Genomic DNA, 21,471 nt, shown 5'->3' with positions numbered 1-21,471 from the left:
TAGTAGGCAAATTAGTATTAGTTTTTACCTTTAGACAAGTTATTTGCATTTTATATTGTTCATGATATTATTTTCGTACTTATTAAAGGCCTACTTTCACGAAAAAAAAAATGTTCATTTATACTTTTATTTCTTCGTTGATATTGGTGAAACAGTACAGAAACCCGGATTATTAGTAGGTACGCTACTCATATAAATTGTAAAATATTTGTACCGTATCAGTATCTAGTGTTTAATTTATGTTGCATTTTATGGTAATTACACCTACATAAAAATACTTCAGACTTAAATGACGTAAGATACATTACAAATGCCTGTTTGAAAAAAACGAAATTTAGAAAAAAAACGAGAGGCAATGTTTTTTTTCTAAAAAAAACGTACATTTCTGAAAAAATACGAACGGTTTTTTTTTCTATTTACAACACTACTATGTCCCTGCTTCATGGCAATTTCCATATACTTATGTTTATTTTCTGGGATATTACTTACGTCCTCCAGATTTACATTTTAAAAAATATATATATATATATATATATATATATATATATATATATATATATATATATATATATATATATATATATATATATATATATATATTTGCAACAAATTTTAATTCAACGTTTTAAGAATAAGGACTTAATATTTTGAACTTACAAGTCAGAAGAAGTCTAATTCAATTTTAACTGTGCTTTGCTCATAGTTTACCGTAACGGGCAATGTCTTCTCCATTATCATGTCTATTGTAATGAAATTAGCAGTTCTTTCGGATCCCTAAGAGAAAATGCCAATGAACTGTTCATAGACCTACTTTGAAAGAAGCATAAATTTACTTCTTTTTTTTTTCACATTTTCTTATATACACAGATCGTAGCTAAAAATTCAAATTTCAACAAAATGGCGCATAGGACTCGGGATACCGGAGTTCAGTCTCCTGTAGGAATATTCATGTCTCGGATCTTAAATCGAGTCTCGGAGCTGTATAAGTCCAAGCTTGATATGGCCTTGATGTTGAAAAGGGAAGTAAAACTCGAATCAACTAACCAAAGTGGTGGACAGTAAACTTGCTATTTGAAACTTCAATGCTATGAATAAGTATGGGAAGTCTTGCACATGAACTCTTTGCGTCTCTCTGTATAACAAAGCAATATTAACCTTTTCTGTTCTTTGTTGAATTTTGTCTGTACCAGGGGCGGATCCAGGGGGCGATCGCCCAAACAGAAGAGGAAACTTTTTTATTTTATATATAAATAAAACCCATCCCAGAGTTTGGAGCTCTTAAAAGTAGTTCTAAGTAGCAATATTACAACCCACCGCCCCCCCCCTCTCAGAAGTCCGTCCTGGATCCGCCCCTGGCCTGTACAAGTCTGCTGTCGAGTCATGCTCGCCATGTTTTCTGCAGTTGATCTTGTCTAATGTCGAAAGTTAGTAACTTAATTTTCATTTAATTTTATTTTTTCTTTCTGTCTTTCTATTCTATTCGTTTTTTTTTTTTTTTTCTGTTACTATACATCTATAGGGGGCAATCTTTAAACCATGGTTTTCACAGGCGCACAAAAATGTTTGTTGGGATGGATCCAAGCTTTTGAGGAGGTATCAAATGTTACAAGCCACTTTGTCTATGTAGTATTGAACGGGTATCATTCTGCATCCGAGAAAATGAAAAGTAATTGTAAAATACTTCCACCTATATTTTCAGGGAAGAAATGATAGAACGACATTGCTTTTGTAAGAGAATGAATACAGATGAAGTATAAGATCAAATTTTTGTGCTACATCAATCATTTCCCTGTTAAACAAATATAGTTTTATTGGGAAAGTGTAGAAGTGTAGGTTGATTTAGGAAATTGGGGGGAGGGATCCGGACCCAGTGGAACCCCCGTGGGTAACGCGGTAGGTTTTAACTTGAAAAGATCATCATTATATACAAAATGCTGTAATTTGACAAATTAATTCAGACCAGGTCAGACGAACTCGGTAAATAGAAGAGGACTGCAAAATGTTAATAACGAGAAATTGTTTCGATATGGATTCAGGATTCTAAGCACATGTCCCATTTCCGACCTTATCTCTTTACTGAAACCAGAAGTGGTAGAGATCGACCACATCCAGTCAGTGCTTCTTCCAGGCATATTTTCTTTTCCTTCACAGAGTTCGTCAACCGCCCCTTCTCCACAAAGTTAAAGATAAATTGTAGGGATGCATTCGAGTCGAGTCGAGTCGAGATTTAAGCCTGTCTCGACTCGTCTCGAGAAAATGTTGTCTCGACTCGTGTCTCGACTCGAAAATATGTTTCTGTCTCGACTCGTGTCTCGACTCGACAGTCTCTGTCTCGACTCGACTCGAATTCGAGTCGAGACGTCTCGAAATTCGAGTCGAGACAAAATGTACGAGTTAAAATATACGCACACATCAGCCAGACCATCATGACTACCTACCTAATTGTCAGTATGTCGACTTTTGGCATGGATAAAAACGGCGACACGTCTTGGCATACACGCAATGATCCTTGATAGGTCGCTGGAGAGAGCTGGCACCACATGTGCTCACTCAGGTCACCTAATTCCCGTAAATTCCGGGAAGGGGGGCGATGTGTTCTGACGTCACGTTCAATCACATCCCACAAGGGACATCACTCAAATGTAAGGCTCCAATTTCAATGAAACTTTTTTTGCTGATAGAAGGCATGTATGCATCATTACTTGTGATGACAAATTTTTGCCATGGTGCATGTTTTCTATTTTTTTAAATAACTTTTAAGAGTTGTGATGTGGTTATTAGAGATTACTACAGAAGTCCCTTACTACCCTTTGTAAACGGAGCATTAATGAAGAAAAGTGAAGAAAAACCATGTGGATACATATAAGTCCTGGGGGGAAGTCGTATGGTAGATATGACCTTGATGGCAGCCATCTTGAAATCCGCCATTTTGAATTAAGGTCAAGTTTTCAAAATGGGAATAGGGTAATATGATACATAATTTCGGGCTAGAATTTAATTAGAAAAATAATGGTGAGGTTAGTTTTAAGATACACCCATTTGGGGGAAAGTTACAGGCATATTAATTGTTTTTACTTACTGTGTGCGTAAGTCCCTTCTTACTTTCGTCTCAAGACCTCTAAATCGATCGCAACGGCAGAGCCCGGTTTCGCACTAGTGTTTAGAAATCTTTAAACTCACTTGAGGCAATATTTGTGGATTATTGTATTGTATTTTGCCTTTAATTAAATTTGAACCCACTTCATGATCTTGTGTAAAGTATCATTAAAAGAGAATTTCTGTTTTTATGGAGAACGTAAGCATAGCAATTATAAAAGGTGAGTAAGGTGCGTATGTATTTATAAGAAAGTTTATTTTACGAGTCTTTTGTGGTTCCGCCAACCTATTCTTTAGTTGTTTTTTTTTAAATACTCATATCTCATAAATAAAAGAGCTATTATAAAATCTCTTACCACTATTCTTTAATACTTATAAAATTGTATTTATTGTAAAAGCACTGGCGAAATATTTCTTATCGCCCACTAAAATTATGGTGGAGCTCCTTCGTGGCTAACGGTTAGTATACTTGCCTTTGGCGTGGGAAACCTGGGCTTGATTCCCAGTGGGAGTTCATGTGGTTCGGATTCCACGTTAATCAGTAGGTCCACGTCTCACATAGCCTCGCTGCTGAACGGGACGTTACATTGACTACATTATAAAATTGTAATTTGTGACGACTAAAATATCAGAAATTAAAGATTTTTCTCTTGGGTTTTGGAACATTTCGAAAAACGTGAAAATCTGGTACTGCACCGATACAACACACCTTTTGGATTTGTCATTGTGTAAAGTGATACAAACTAAAGAAGAATTACAACTTTATGAAATTGTATTAGGACTTATTTAGAAATAAACACCAAATAAGTGTAATAGTTCATATCCGTATCAAATACCAAGTTTATGATGAATCAACTACACAAAGTAGGATCCAAAAACGCTCATTGCAATTTGTTCCATCCTTCAGTCGAACCAGGAACTGAAACATAAAGAGTGACATTTTCTTTTTAAAGATACTTTGTCCAGCTAAGTATTGTGAAGGTTTATGTCAGTAGAAGGAATTGCATTCCATTATACAAGCGCAATTTCACAACTTTATGTACACATTACTAAATATCGAACACCCTTGTCCATATGATTAGCGTACGCGTCTTTGGTGCGGGAGACCTAGGTTCGATTTCCGATGGGAACTCCTATGGTTCTGAACCCACGTTAATTTGTAAGTTCACGTCTCATATAGCCTTGATGCTGAAAGGGACACTAAACTCTAATCTAATACTAAATACAAATATTTAAAGAAAAATGATGACGAACCAAGATGACGTGAATTTGGCTATCAAATCCATTTTGTGTTTTCAGTTATTTTCTAGTAGTATTTTTTCTAGGCATCCTTTCAAAAGACAGTGATGCAAATTTCGTAACTGCGAATTCCTGTTAGAAGCCATGAAATTATCCGATTAGATGCAAAATTTCCCGTCCACTAAAATAGATACCGTAAATTTACAATATCTAGCAATAAATAATTTTGAAAGATATCGCTTTCGAGGGAAAAAATGAAGTGAAATCTTTGAGTTTTACGTCCCACGGTTATGCCGGTTAGGCTAAAGGAGAAGGGTGATGATGAGAAATTAGTGAAATCGTGGAATGAAGAAAGTGGGAGGAACGGAAGAACCCCGAGGAAACCCATGCACACGGTGTTTGTCCACCACAAAGTTCACTTGGTGCGAGCTGGGATCGAACCAGGGTCTCCAAGCACCAGAGGTGAACGATCTACCACTGAGCCACCGCGGCCCCGCTTTAGAGGGGCCATGACGCATAGTTGAACTCATTCTCGTAGTATGAAAGGCATTATTTATAATTATGCATGATAGGATCACAAACAAAATTTAAAAATATTATGTGCACTTTCTTTTAACAAACATTATATTGTCTTTTATGGTGTGGAAGGGAATGTTATGTTCGAAAAAAAAAGTCCTTAACACGATTCTTGTTGCTACACACTGCATGTTCCTAGCCACAGAAAAGATGCAGCGAAAGGTGGGCTATTTTTCAATTGCTTTACATTAGTTTGATGTTTCAAGTCTTTTGTGTGTTTCTGAAGTTCACTTTTACCACAAAAGAGCTCAATATTGACATGTCTTACATAGCTTTGGTTCAATTCTCAACCCGGACTGCAACTACCCGTTAAATTGTGCATCCGAAAGGCACTCTTTGTTAAACCTCGCTTATCACCGCTCAACTTAATAATATATATGACTTCACCGCGAAGCAAATGTTGCATTTCTCTCTTTCATCCTAACACAAAACAAAACTAACCACAGCTGTGACACGAAGGAGCTATTTCAAAAAGAAACAAGCTGTGCTTCATAGAGATGTGTACCAAATGATAGAAGTATAAAGTATTGTTTTCTTTCCTGTTTATTGATATCAGTTGGTGTTCTTAATGAGTTTACTCATTAGTTTAGAAAGAGTATATATGGAATTTGGACATATGTTGTACGTATTTTCCTGAGAAATTGATGAGACCAGAAAAATTATAAGGACAGATGGAATAGGTTTAAGCGCATCTACGTGACTTTATCAAATATTTATTCTCCATAATGGTACCACGCGGAAAACTTGGTATACTATAATCTTTGCCTCCCTCTGTTAGCTGTTTCGTATCATATATATTGGATGGTTTTGATATTTCTTCTGATCATTAAAATATAGCAATGGTACCTGTGTGCGTGCAGAAATGCAAAAGCACAAGATAACTTCCTATTTGTTTTGGAAACAACAACACCCATTTCACGTGTGCGAGAGAAATTGAGCACAGCAAGATCGGGTGTTTATGTTTACTCACGGTCAGTTCGCAGCAGGAGTCCATGGTAAAAGATTTGGCTAACTATCTCTTCATATTGACGTGAAAACACTCGCAAAACCCTACAAATACAAAAGAATGCGCTTCAAAGAAAGTTTAGACACAGATGTTTCAATTTTCTCTTAGCATCTTTCTTCAGCAAAAGAGTCGGTTCATTGTATTCGAAAAAGGGAAGGGAGAAAGGGTGAATTTATATTTTATGGGGGGGGGGTAACATTGTAAGTAGTATAAACAATACATACCGCTTCCGACTCGACCCTCATCCTACCTCAAGTTGTAAAGTAGAAACTACTAGAAAGGGACAGAAGTATTCAACATGACTGCGACTTGAGTTTCAGTTCACAATACTAAAACCAGTGAGCAAGTAAACAGTCTTTCGTAGGATCGTGTTTTACTTCTTGAATTTATTTTTGAACATTTCTGTGAATTCAACAACAGAACGCAGTAGAAATACGGACTAGTTTTTACTTCAACCATTACTTTCGCTCCAACCCAGGGATGCCACATTTATGATTTCGTATAATACTAGATTTAGTGATTTTACTATTGAACTAGTGATCTAGTACGTACTTTGGGTAAATAGGCACATTCTAGTGATTTTTTTGCATTTTTTTCTGATGCAGACAAATGACAAGGAAATGGTTCTTAAAATAAAAGGAAGAAGTATATTGCAGTTCAAAACAAATGTAGAAACTTTAAATTATTTTTTTTTTCTCTGACTGAGTGAAACCCCTGCTGTGTAACGACCTTAGGTAAACAACGGCTATCTTTGGTCCGCTACCTCCTTTTGTTAGCCGACATGAGATGTGTTACTTTTTTTTTAAGAAAGTGAAGAAATAATTATCCAGTACATTTACGTTTTGTCAGGCACACAGGCGCAGTCTGTACTTGTTTCCTAACGAATTTTAGCAACATAACATAAATGAAACATGTGTACCAGAAAATAGAGGCAGTACAAACGGACATTTTCATCTGTGACACATTTGATGAGAAATATAGTTAGATGTCACGTGCAAGCACTCTAAACATGTCCTATCCTTTAATTCTATTCGTATGTTTATGTAGGTGAGACTGAGAAATCAAGAAACAATAATAACTGGTTTTCTTCCAGGGCAAAAATCTAAATGTGAAGGGGTGTTACACTGGGACTTTAATTGCGTCCTTTGTACAAGATTGACAAGTAATCGCAATTTTACAAGATTAACAAGTAATCGCAATTTTTTAATTTATTAGTTCTTGGGGAGAGGAAGATGGAAGCGAACCCTCGTAAGGACCTCTGCAAGAAAACATGAATACTATCCGCCACTGTTTGTTACATTACACAAAATAGTTATATATATACAGGGGCGGATCCAGGATATGATCAAGGGAGGGGCTAAACCATATTTTTCCGTTTTATCCAGTGTAAAGCAGGATTGAAGTCCATTTTATCCAGGGTATACCCGAGCGTCAAGGGGGGGGGCTACCCCCCCCTTAGATCCGCCACTGTATATATATATATATATATATATATATATATATATATATATATATATATATATATATATAATATTGAGTTTTAGTCAGGGTTTTCATTCTGCAGGAGAGGGGAGGATAGTAATACCTGGCGAACATTTTCTATTCTCAGAGTGTTGCAAATGATAGCATTTCCTTCATTATAGCTTGGCCAAGCTAGTTGCATTATATATAAGGATTAAGTTAGCCTAAAAAGCTTAAATTTTTATGGCAGTTTTACTCTGTAGCCATGTTTCTCATTTTCGGTCTACGGGACTCTGTGTCCGGAAATTTTCGATGGCTTCCAAGTCGGAAAATAAGTGTATCAAAGGCATATATATTATATGTATGGTTATATGAGGCATGGATCTACAGTTTAAAGTGGAATACCGGTAACAACTTCATGAGCTTCCACCGTAAATCGAACCAGAGTCTCCCGCGATCAAGGTGTATGTGTTAACCATACAGCCACGAGGAAATTCACATAAGCACACACACATATATATTGTTCAGTTGATTTTGACTTTACCGTCTCTTTCAGCAGCGAGGATATATGAAGTGTAGACCTACTGATTAACGTGGAATCCGAACTACATGAGCTCGCGCCGGGAATTGAACCCGAGCCTTCCACGACAAAGACGCATACACTAGCCACGGAGTTCACACACACACACACACAGAATCAGAGTCCTCACACATCAAGGGTGAAAGCTGTGCCACTGAGTCACAGCAGCCACGAGGCTAGGTCGAGTCCACTTTACGTTCATAGTTTCTTAGTACATAAATGTTACGATTATGAAATAGATTTTCCTTAATGAGCTGCATATAAACAAAAGCTTTCGAAATGTATTAAACAATTAGCTCGATTTGAGTGTGAACTTAAAGTTATATCAGAGTGTAAATACGGATACGCACCAAAGCTCGAAAACTTAATACACTATTTCTCCTATATAGTAAGCATGTACCAAGCAATCGTTCAGCTTTCATTTGAGAGGATGGAAATCGAAGGCTCCTGAACAACTATGTTACTAATGTGCGGAATGTATTTATCTTACAGTGAACTGCTTCGATGCCAAGTGGCCTAACTCCAAAATTGAAATTTTCCAGGAGTGAAAGTTAAAGTTCAATATCTCATGAACAATTCATATTTCTTTTATGTTGGGAACCAAAACCATAACTACTGTATGTAGTTCATTGTTTTATAATTTAGTGTTTACAAAAATCCTTTAAAAAAATACCTATTCACAGAAGTGATACTAGCTTAATATACCCATTCTTCGCATGGGGGCTGTATTTGGAAGTCAACACCTGTGGAAGTATCACCATTCATTTCAGCGACCGCGAAAACTATGGATTTGACACTAGTATCAATCAATATGGGCTATTTATACATGTCTCGGTATTCCTCACCCGCTGACACCCGGCCCGCGTACAGTGGTAGCTGAATTTTCAAGTCATCGCTGATGGAAGTGTCACCATTGATCTCAGCGACCGTGAAAACTATGGATTTGACACTAATGTCGATCAATTTGGATTACTTTTACTACATGTCTCGCTAAACGCCCCCCTGAGACCCCCTGGTTCCAATTTTGACAAAAACGCTTCGCCTTGGACTGGGACTTGGACCAAGGTATCCGTGACCAAAATTTGGTAACTCTCGGTCAACTTGTCTGGTCCCCAGGTCGGTCCCAGTAAACGTCCCCCCCGAGTCCCCCCTGGTTCGAAAAAAAAAGCTTCGTCTTGATCTGGGGCCTGGACTAAGGTACCCGTGACCAAATTTTGGGAACTCTCGGTCCACTCGTCTGGTCCCCAGGTCGCACAGACAGACAGACAAACACACAAACAAACTCTTTATTTTATTTATATTAGATAAGATATACTATGTAAAATAGTCTCGTATCATAATATGTGATGTACAACAAATGTTACATTATATATTATCCGTGGCTCGTGATATGCTGCAACATATTAAAGCCTCAGAATAGTTGGGCAAGCGAATAATCCAGAAGTTACGTAACCCTATTGCGTTCATGGGAACAAAAACAATAATTATAACTATGCTAAATTACTATAGACTATCAACTGCTCATTCAGAGAATTTATGAAGTTCACTTTATCGCAATAGTTTTATACAAACTAGATTTAAACTACGGATAATAGTTTTATACAAACTAGATAATCAATTATTATTATTATCATTATATTTGCAGTACAACCAAATACAACAACATTAACTATTAGTTCTAATTAACTGAATTGAGCTGAAAATTAAATCTTGATCTTTAAAGATTAACTATTAATTTTATGCGTTCTGTACCTTTCTGAAGGAATAAAAGCTGGAATTGGTTTCAAGGCTGTTTCTGAGTGAATACTTTCTTCAAAATAATATTAAAAATTATAGAAAAATTTTCGAGACATTCGAGTTGAGTCGAGATTTTTAAGAGCCGTCTCGACTCGACTCGTGTCTCGACTCGAAAATTCGAGTCGAGAAATACGTTTGTCTCGACTCGTCTCGAACTTTACAAAGTGTGTCTCGACTCGAATCTCGACTCGAATTCGAGTCGAGTCGAGTCGAGATTCGAGACATGTCTCGACTCGAGCGCATCCCTAATAAATTGTGATAATTAGGGCTCGGAAGTTGAAGACCTAAAAATTACCTGAAAAGGACCTATAAAAAGACCTAAAAAATTATAAAAACGGACCTAAAAACTGGAAAAAAGGACGTAAAAATAAGACCCAATTTAATTAAAATTATATATTTAATGAATATAAAAGCTTCTGGTAGGTTAACGGTCTGTCCTTCTTCTACAAACTGAAGTACAAACTAAAATAAGAAAACTTCCCCACCCTCATCCCCCTTGCTGGAGGACATTGTTACGCCTCCTTATCTGACTTGTGATTGTTTCAGATCTGATCTTATCAGTCCAGTTGTTGAAGAATGTCATTATCAATGGCGGATCCAGGGGGCAATCGCCCTGATCCCCCCCCCCCAGAAGAGGAAACCTTTTTTTTAATTTTATATATAAATAAAACCCATCCCAGAGTTTGGAGCTCTTAAAAGTAGCTCTAAGTATAAGTATTACAAGCCACCGTCCCCCCAGAAGTCCGTTCTGGATCCGCCCCTGGTCATTATTTGAAGTTTTTTTACTAAATGTGGTGAGTAGTCAACTTAATGGCCAGTAAATTTATTGTTCAAAGATGAAGTCCAAAAACGAAAAAAAAAAAGTCGTTAAGACATGATAAAGCTTTAAAAAAGACAAATAAACAAAAAAAAAAAGCCGAAAAAGGAAAAAAAAGGACAAATAAAATTTACCATTTTCTGGCCTACAATGACCCAAAATGAACATACATTATGTTAGGCCTCATCTTCGGGCAGTCGTAAAACAGAATTTTTCCTCAACTTCCGGGGACCCTAGTGATAATATATAATATTCTGCAGGACACATTCAAGTAGCACATATTCTCGAAAGGACGATTGTCTATGTAGTTCCTTCGGCTGACCATGTTGAGTGCCGCATTCGCGTATTTCAATTTACTGTATCAAAATAGTGTTGAAAATCCCTCACCTTTTAATTAAGTCCGCACCCGGACAAAATTTTCCTAAAGTAAAGCTGATTCCAGTTGTAATATTGATTTCCTATAGGGAGGCGCGTACCCAATATTTTTTTGTTGAGAAGAGTCCAATATTACAAGCCACTATATAGTAGTATGGAAAGGGTATTACTCTGCACCCGAAAAGACGGTGCCGGTGTAAACTACTTCCACCTCTATTTCAGAAAAATGATACAACTAGATCGCTTTTATAAGCGAAAGAGTAAATATGAAGTGTAAGATTAAATTTTCATGTTACATCAATCATTTGTCTGTGAAACAAGTCTAGTTTTATTCAGAAAGTGTACAAATATATGTTGAATTGGGAAATTTGGGGTAGGGATGCGCACGAGACAAGATTTGTGGCTGTCTCGTCTCGAAAATGTGCTGTAAAAATGATGTCTCGACTCGAAAAATGTATATTTCTCTCTTGGAAGAGCCGTGTCTCGACTCGAATTTTGTCAGGAAAATCCTGTCTCGACTCGTCTCGTGCGCATCCCTAGTTTGGGGTTTCCCGGACCCGGTGGAACCCTCATCGGTATGCCTCTACTCATAGAGAGAAAACGGTAAGAGACAGCAAGAAATGGATGGATTCAACATTCAAGAGTGTTCCATCGTTAGGCAATCATGATCGTACAGTAAGTATTTTCAGCCAGAAATAATTATCAAACGTATGACCTTTATTTTTCTTTGTAATTTTTATTCAGAAACAGCAACAAGTTATTAAATACATTACTAGATTATATTTTAACATCGATATATCTTACTCCACTTTATTATTAACCTTTGAATATATTGTATGGTCCGGGGCAGATTCGACTCAAGAGCATACCGTTGCTCTTACTTTTTCTTCGACAAATATTTATTCATTTTTTAATTTCTCAGTATGGTGTGTGCCTTATCTGGCTTGAAGGAAGTAGAATTTTATTATATGTATCATAAACTACTAATTATATATATAAATATATATATATATATATATATATATATATATATATATATATATATATATATATATATATATATATACCTTTTTGTTAATAGCACTACTTTTTTTCATCTGAAACTCCACTTTCGGATCCGGCTCAACCGTATCGCCTATGGCTCCACAGTGCACCATACTAGAGGAATATAACGCAGTTTTTTAAAAAAAAAAAAAAGATAAAAGATGTTGTGTGTGATTATATAACTCTTGAAAATAATATCGTTACTAACATGAAACGAAAAAGTGATATTAGACATTTTCAATTCTCACAGAAATGAAACTATTTTTAAATGGGATCTACTTGAAGTGTCTAAAAGTGTCTATACTTATCCCAACCTTCTTTACCCAATTCCATGCATTAATACCGAAGAATTTTGAAATATGGATATTTAGGTAGCGCCCATACTATGATAGTTCTTGTGTAATTCGTTAAGCCGCTTGCGATAGGATTCCATTACAATAGTTTTCAAGCTAGGGTATTTTAAAAATTATGTTTCGCATTTTTGGCGTTCATAGCTCTGAAAAAGGGTGTTTTCTCGACATAAGTTTATTAAAAGAGCCATTTCCATTTTCCACTGAAAATCCCACACAGCTGTACAGAAAATTGACATCGACTAATCAACGTAGCTTTACATACTGAAGAAAAAGATGCCTTAATCATCAAGCTGAGTCAACGCTTTCGAAAAATATCGTATGTTGAATTTAACATTAGAGAGAGTATATGACCAGAAATACTTTTGTGGATTTTAAAAGAACGGTAAGAGATAGAAACGCCGTTCTTAGGAAGTTTGAGAGAGATAATATCAAGGCACATCCAATGGTACTAAAGCGGGTTTCTGGAAAATTCCGGAACATTGCTTAAATCGGGATCCAATTTGCTGAGCTTTTTTGAAAGTAGATGTATCTTATTTACACAAACAAAAATTTTAGGAATGATCCCAAAAAATGCATCAAAAGATTGCGATCTTGGCTAACGAGTCAGTTGCCACAATTTGTTTGAACGGATCCTAATTCGAGTTTTCGTATCTCTTTACGGAATAAGGACATCATACACAGTTAAGTAATAGTTTGGGTTTGGCTACACTATATGTAAGTCTCCAGATATAATGCATATAATTAGGGATGGTACCAAGTCCGAGACGAGATCGAGATCCCTAAATATTTGTTAATTTAATTGCTTACTTTTCCACCTCAGAATTGTTTTTACTTTACAATGTTTTTTTTTTTTTTTTTTTTTTTTTTCAAACGTACGTTTCAAGCAAATGCTGCATCAAATTGTCTTATCTAGCTTTTGTGTTAATGTTGAAACTGGTTTTGCAGCAAATTCCATCCTGATTTAAGCAATGTTCCGGAACTTTCCAGAAACCTGCTCTAGTAGCATTGCATGTGCCTTGATATTGCTTTTTGGAAACTCCCTAAAAAACTGCGTTTCTATCTCTTACCGTTCTTTTAAAATCGAGAAGAGTACTTCTAGCCATATACTTTAATGTTAAATTCAACATCCGATAGTTTTCGAAAGCGTTGACTCAGCTTGATGATCAAGGTATCTTTTTCTTCAGTACGAAAAGCTATGTTGATTAATAGATGTCAATTTTATGTACAGCTGTGGGGGAAGGGGGGGTTCAGTGGAAAATGAAAAATGTCTCCTTCCTTCTTTCATTGCATATAAAGAATAATCTTCCAGGGTTTGGTAAACGAATTTCAAAACATATTGTATGTTCTACTCAATGCCTTATGCGTGTACCGTCATTTGTACGGAGAAGTTTCTTAAAACTATTTCGTTTATATACACATAAGGTAAACTTCCTCGCATTACAGCTCATAAAAGGTCAAGACTGATCAGATGGCTTTAATTGAAAGATGTGTAGTCAGTACATCATGTACGTACATTGCCGTACATTTAAATTTAGTTTCGGCTTTATGCACTGGAGTTAGCTGCCCGTTAATTCTCAAATGCTGAGGTAACTCTGACTTTTTTTTGCCTCCCCTAGGAATCAAACACGCTCACCAAAGTCACGTGCTCACCAATCGTCTACAGTAGAAAAAGTGAAATGAAATCTTTAAGTTTTAACCTACAGTTTTGCCGGTCAGAGAACTGTGATGATAATGAGAAATGAATGAAATTGTGGAATGAAGATAGTGGGAAGAAACGAGAGAACTCCGAGAAAACCTACGTACATGGTGTTTGTCCATCACAAAGTTCACTTGAAACGAACTGGAATCGAACCAAGGACCCCATTCGCCAGAGGTGAATGCACTACCACTGAGCCACCGCCCGGCTACAGTAGAATATAAATATAAACGAATATAAAGAATAGTTAATAGATGGATGATACTTTCATTTTTCAATAACCCTTTTAGGATTTCCACTTTTTGCGGTAAATGTTCGACTTTCAGTCAAAATGCTACTGCTTCCTTACTATTTATCGTAGGATCATGGTTCATACCTCGCTTTTTTCAGGATAGGGCATACTTTCCTATGGTATCACTCGCTTGTCAGTCTTATACACCAGAAACGGGAAAACCGGGAGATTTTCGACAAAAAATTTCAAACTTTTTGTGCCCCTCTGGCCCGTGTTTGAGCTCACGTAGAGGTCTGAATTAAAAAAAAAAAAAAAACTTTATGTACATAATACGTGTGCAAAATTTCACTCTTGTATCTCGAAAACTAAGTTGAGAAATTTTTGAGTTTGAAGGTGATCCATTTTTCATATATATATACTTCAAAAATGTACTGCGTCATTACTATTTGACCTAGAGTCATGGTTTAAATGCCATTTTCTTCAGTATAACGAGCCCTTTCCAACGGTACCACTCTCATGTACGTATCATTCACTTGAACCGAAAAATCGGGAAAAACCAGAATTTATTTCTGAAAAGAAATCACCCTCTCGGAACATTTGCCTCTCGAGCCCAGCCCCAGATTCAAGCTGGGATCTCAAAAATACCCAAAGATACACACAATTCATATGCAAAGTTTCAATCTGATAGCTTGAAAACTAAAGGCATGATTAAAAAAAATATATGCCTTAATTGAAAAGAAAAAAGTCACGCCCCTCCGCGCCCACTTGACGCTACCATGTGACCACCCGGTTCTAAAACGCGTCTTGGGTGTTCTTTAGTCCATCCTTGACGACCAAAAAAAAAAAAAAAAGGCTTAAATACCTGTTATAGAACCTAAATGAGCGGTCAAAGACGATACAACGCCATAGTAACAAAAGTTACCAAAAATCCTAAAATGGTTAGAATTCGAAAAGAATATCAGCTCAAGGTCGAAGCATTGAACTTTGCGTAGAATTCTGATTTTACTATTATATTCGCTTAAATGCTGTTTAAAATCAAAGATTTAAATAAAATATTCAATGGATAAATTGTTTCTTTTAAATTATTTTCAACGTATTCCCAGTTTATAGTAAACATCGTGTAGAAATTTGTTTCTAGAACATCTTTTTTCCCTTGAAAAACTAGGTCAGTGTTCCAAATCCATAATCACCGTGTTTACATGATAAGCAGTCGAGTGTGAAAGTTTGATAAGCTCTTGTGTTCCCCCCAACCCCTCACCTGCACACACACACAAACATTGTCGCTTTCTTTTATCTATTTTTGACGTAACGTTAACGGCAAAAAACATTGAATTAATACTCATTTGTTTATATTTTGAAAAAAAAAAAACACTTTGTTTTTAGTGTTTTATGAGAATGTTCTTTGATTTGTAAGAATTTTAGTAATTTAAAACACTTTAAGATGTACTATATACATAACCCAGAAAATCCATCAAACGAGAATTTCACGTAGCCTTTTTCGGTGTAAAACAGATTTTTTAATCTAATTCCAGTGATACAGATGATATGGATAAAACCTTAAAAGCGTGAAAATGTACTTAAGTCAAACACACATTGTTCGCATTACACTTACAGATGAGAGGGATTAACTTTATTCATTAAGATACTTTGATTTCAAATATATGTAGCTTTATAAAGTTATATAGAATGAGTCAAAAGACCCAGTACCAACTGTTTTCTCCGAAGCCGAGAACATGTTCATTTCGAGTTGACAATTAGATACTGGAATGAGGGCCCTACGTTTGAGGATACTGTGTAATGTCCATACATTTTTACTCAAAATTTCAAGAAAATTTTCAGGGTGTGGACATTGCATGGGTCTTTCAGTTCGTAAGTTTACACTGCGTCTGAAGCAAATGAAAAGTGTTTAGCAAGCAAACGAAAATACTGTAGGTCACTATTACTATAGGCAGGCACGTAGCCAGGATTTCGTGAAGGGGGGGGGGGGTGCGTGACATGATACTGTGGTCATCACAAAAGGGGCTCGATCACTCTAAACTATTTTACTGGAACATATATTGGTTCGTTTAGCCAGGATTTCGTAACGGGGGGGGGGGAAAGTGGCACGAAATTCTGAAGGCCCAGGAGCTCGATCAATCTAAACTACTATCAACTATATTGGTTTGTTAGGACAATAAAATGAGGATATGTTGGCAAGTATTTTAATAACAAACTATGAAGAAATTTCGAGCAAAATAATAATAAAAAAAAAAAGGATTGAAAAAGATTTTGAAATATTTACGACCTTCTCCTGTTTATTCAAATTTAACAATTTTCCTTTCGTTATGACCTCAATTATTATAAAAAGTACACACTGAATACTATCTTGTAAACTATCTTCTAATATAAGTAAAATAAAGAGTTTGTTTGTGTGTTTGTCTGTCTGTCTGTCTGTCTGCGTTCGATCTGGGGACGAGGCGAGTGGACCGAGAGTTACCAAATTTTGGTCAGGGATACCTTGGCCCAGGCCCCAGATCAAGACGAAGCGTTTTTTTTAAATTTCGAAACAGTGGGGTATCAGGGGGAGCGTTTACCGGAACCGGATTGGGAACCAGACAAATTGTCCAAGAGTTATCAAATTTTAGTCAAAAAAAGTAGTAGAAAATGACCGATATTTATTTATTTAACAATCACCAGATACAGCTCAGAGGCCATTTTACATTGAATATCCAACAACAATCGCAATGGAAAGGATTTGGGAAGGTATCGACCAGGGCCTGTTTAGTAGGTGCCATCCCGGCATTTGCCTGGTAGGACTGAGGGAAACTCTGGAAAACCTGTCAGGTTGGTAGGCAGCGGGATTCGAAGCCACGACCTCCCGAATGCGAAGCCAACGCTCTACCACTTGGGCTATTAGTGTCGAATTCATATTTTCGCGGTCGCTGAAATCAATGATGAAACTCCAGTCGCATTAACTTCTAAATTCACGCTATGCGGCTCCTGGCCGGGGGTCACCGGAGAGGGGTGAGATACCAAGACATGTAAAAGTAATCCAAAATGACCGATATTAGTGTCAAACCCATAGTTTTCGCGGTCGCTGAAATCAATGGTGACACTTCCATTAGCGATGACTTGCAAGTATGCGGGCCGGGAGTCAGCGGGGGTGGATACCGAGACATGTAAAGAAATAGCCCAAAATGACCGATATTAGTATCAAAAACATAGTTTTCGCGGTCGCTGAGATCAATGGTGATACTCCCACAGGCGTTGACTTCCAAATACAGCCACTGCGAAGCATGTGTATATTCAACTAGTTTTACAATATATGCGTTCCTTTCTCTGTTGAATCAAATGCTAACAAAACTTTCTTTCAACATATTTTTTGTTTTTATTGATCCGTCAACTACTGTCGGTTCCAAATGACAGGTTAAAGGATCAACAGAAAATTGTCCTTGAAATAACATGTTTGATACTGCAAGGATGCGATGACGAATAGTTATGATTAAAAATGTCCACGCTGTTACACAACGGCACTTATGCTTTCGAAAGCTTGAAATCTCCCTGATTAGTAGCAGGAATTCTGAGAATTCTATAACTTTTCTAGAAATGTCAAATTCCCTGACTCTTCCAGAATACCTCGCTTACCTCGCCACCATATTGCAAGTAATACAAAGCTCCTCATAAGAAAGAGTAAGCAAAAGATTCCTGTAGTTTTCTTTTTAATTTTTAACGCTGATCCTTCTTTTTGTCATTTCATTTTGTTTTATCCTTCCTTAATTTTTTCATTTCTGGTCTCGAAGGGGGGGGTCCGGACCCCCCGGACCCCCCCCCCCTTGGCTACGTGCCTGCTATAGGGGTTTACAGTGCGTACTTACGCAAACTTAAGCTGCTTCTTTCGTAATTGTTGGGAGATGCTTCTATCCTAAAGGTTCATTATTTCATAAATAGTAGATAATAGAAAAAAACACCGAATCTAAAATATGGAAATGCTAGTACAGACATTATACGGGTAATTATTTTCCTTCTGCACTTCCCGAAAAAATTGAGGCGCCGACATTACACGGACTATATAGTATTTCTGTTCATGATCCATCTTGAAATCCACCATATTGGATCGAGATTATAGTTCCCAGATGCAAAGAGAATCATGTGAAATATTAAATAAGACTAGAAAATTCCCTCTAAATCCGTTTATTTAATCAGATTTTTATAGATATAGATATAGATAGATAGAGAGATAGATAGATATAGATAGATATAGATATACATAGAGAGAGAGATAGATATAGATATAGGAAGATATGTAGATCTACTTAATCAACATACTACGTACTGTCGCCTTTCTAGTGTCATAGTAAAGAGCTTACTGAGGTTATATTTCAATGCCAGTTTCACCTCAATAAGTGCCATGGTTCTTATACAGTATCAATTTATAGATTTACATTTTTTTTTCTTAATTTTCTCAAATACTATATATGAGCTTTTACAATTATGCATACCACTTTGTTCAGCCCAATAAGATTTATTGAATGTTATACGTATAATCCAGTGGCGTAGCACACTTTTTCGGGCCCCCTCGCAAAGTATGGAGAAGGGGCCCTAGTTGTAAAGCCGATAGAAGTAAGGTTGAAGTTCTACTTCTTTATTCATCGCAAGATTTCGGGGCCCCCTATACCTCGGGGCCTCCCCGCACTGCGGGGGTTGCGGGGGCAGCTGCTACGCCACTGGTATAATCTTACAACACATTTCGTTTATACGTTAATTGTTAATAATATTGTAAAATTTCTGTCACAGTGTATCATACGCACACAAACAAATACGTAAAGTAGTCTTATTGCTAACTTAACCTTGAACGTTTAAAGAAAATGTATTTGATAACATTGAAAGCAGACAAAAGACGTTGGAAGAGAAAGGAGAGTGAGGAGGAAAAATTAATTATTAGATAAATCAAATTCAAATGGAATGCGGACATTCCAAGTAGTTAACATCCGGAACGTTAAAATAGAACTCCGCTTGCAGCAATCAATGATCGTATTTCATAATTATATTACGTTATGTCTACACTGCAGCACACAAACACATAACATTACAAATGCATTAAGAAAGGCATAGTTAACTTAGGTATAGGCCTAAGAAAAGTATTTCAAGAGTTCTCAAATATTTCAGTATGACAAGAATAGTTCAGGGCTATTATAAAGTCCTTGCTATAAAACAAATGCTTATAACTTTTTAAAAATAATGATATTGCACAGGGCCGGATTAAGGGAGGGGCTTAGGGGGCTGTAGCCCCGGGCCTCCAGGTAGACGGGGGCCTCCACTCTGGTCAAAATCTCAGCTGACTGTCCAAAAAGTATCATACAAGATACAATCATCATCATAACATAAAATACGACCAAAAATATGAAATATATTTCCTTATCTTTTCTAGTGTACTTTCACAGAAATGTATTAAGAGAAGTTAGCAGGGGCCACATATTTTTTCTAGCCCCGGACCTCCAGATTAATCCAGCCCTGATATTGCAGTAAAATAAATGTTAAGATCTTTATTGAGACTTACATTTTGTATCATCATCCATAGATACACCTCCGCCATCATCACCACACATCCAGCTGGGCTCCATTGACACCCATACATTCTTGTAACCTCCCGCGAAATCCCCAAATCCGTAAATGCTATTCCGTCTGGTGTCATCAGAAACGTCATGGATAACTTCACTAATCTTAGCTTTCAGGTCCTGTAAGTCCTTTGGATTTTTCGCATACACATGTGTCAATGTGATCCAATAACCAAAATCCACAGGGCTTCAAATCGGTGGACCTGGGAAGCCAAAGAGGGGGACTCTGCGCCTAATCCTTCTGCAAGGTAGTCCTTAACAGAGCCACTATTCCTCGAATAAAACATACTAAAATTAGATAAATTTTATTTTTACATGATAAATTGCCTAATGTATAGAATCCTCAAGAAAGATACAATTTTCACCACAGTTTGTTGAAATAAGGCACTCAGTTGAACACGTGCAAATGCAAATAAAGAACTTAAGAAAGCAAAAGCATGAATAAATTGTGGTATCAGAGGTATTAGGTACCAACGTACTGGGTGTAGTTAAATATACATTGAAGTTGCACCATCCAGTCGTGACGTAATGTCACATGGTAATTAGTGAACTTTGCTCACGTAACTTGATAAAAAAGTTATTTACCCGCATTGCAAAACATAGCTGAGCGAGCGAAAGGAGCCAAGCCAGTAGCTCCGCAGGACTCGTTTTATTCCAGCTTTTACCACGTGGCATTACGTCACAATCGGGTAGTGCAACTTTGATGTAAATCTAATCTCACCCCAATGTACTAAGGCTTGGAACGCCCTACTACTGAATATCAGAGAACTACAAACCTTTAGCAAATTTAAAAATACAGCTCAAAGAGCATTTGAAAACAGTGATGCCAACCTGTGGGAAAAATCCCATATCGTGGGAGTTTTTTTTAACATTTTCTCGGAAAGGGATAATAAGCAGCATATATGGGACTTTTCGAGAAGTTCGAAATTTACGGCTTATTCATTTAGATATTGTAAAAAGTGACTAACACAAAGAAATTTAATTTTTAATATTACAGCATACTTTTAATTAGTATAACGTGGGAAATTCATACGTAAAATGGGATTTTTTGCCTCTCTACATGGGATTTCATATTGTTTCAAGTTGGCATCACTGTTTGAAAATTGAGACACTATCATGTTACTGTGTCATTATTATTATTATTATTATTATTAACTTAATAAGTATTTATAATCTGAAGTAATTTTGTGTTAGAGACATATATTATGCATTTACCCACCACACCATCCTATAATATGTAAAAATAATAATAATAATAATAATAATAAATAAATCTGAGTGGGAGAACCACAAACAGGAGAAGCTCGACCTGTCCCTGAATCATTTATTAAGATTGTTAAAAACTGTTTTGTAATCATATAATATTAATAAATTATATATTCTATTCTATTTTTTACAAATATACTTAAATTATATGTACTTATCAAATAATAAACTCACGAAGCCTTCTGTTTTTATTTTAAGAGTTCTGTTACCTCTTTAGTGTACATTTTCAAATATAATGTATTTTTGTTATTTTATTTTTTTATCTAGCAAAAATACATAGTGAGAACTGAGTACGTGACGATATAATACTGATATATTTCTGTGTACATTAGTATTGAG

General features: G+C 36.4%; 1 protein-coding gene across 1 annotated transcript in view; it reads right to left on the bottom strand.

Annotated features, from left to right (window-relative positions):
• Nucleotides 1-19,952, bottom strand: part of LOC145687238 (uncharacterized protein KIAA0513) — an 87,582-nt gene extending 67,630 nt beyond the window's left edge. The window contains exon 1 of the mRNA XM_081760718.1: nucleotides 19,809-19,952. The gene's annotated coding sequence lies outside the window, so the exon portion shown is untranslated. The remainder of the gene's footprint in view (nucleotides 1-19,808) is intronic.
• Nucleotides 19,953-21,471: the final 1,519 nt, after the last annotated feature.

Source organism: Thermobia domestica, chromosome 1, assembly GCF_964235325.1.
Source record: "Thermobia domestica chromosome 1, izTheDome1.hap1.1, whole genome shotgun sequence".
NCBI classification, from domain to species: Eukaryota; Metazoa; Arthropoda; class Insecta; order Zygentoma; family Lepismatidae; genus Thermobia; species Thermobia domestica.
The sequence above is the reverse complement of the archived record's forward strand: the minus strand, read 5'-3'. Positions and strand labels throughout refer to the sequence as shown.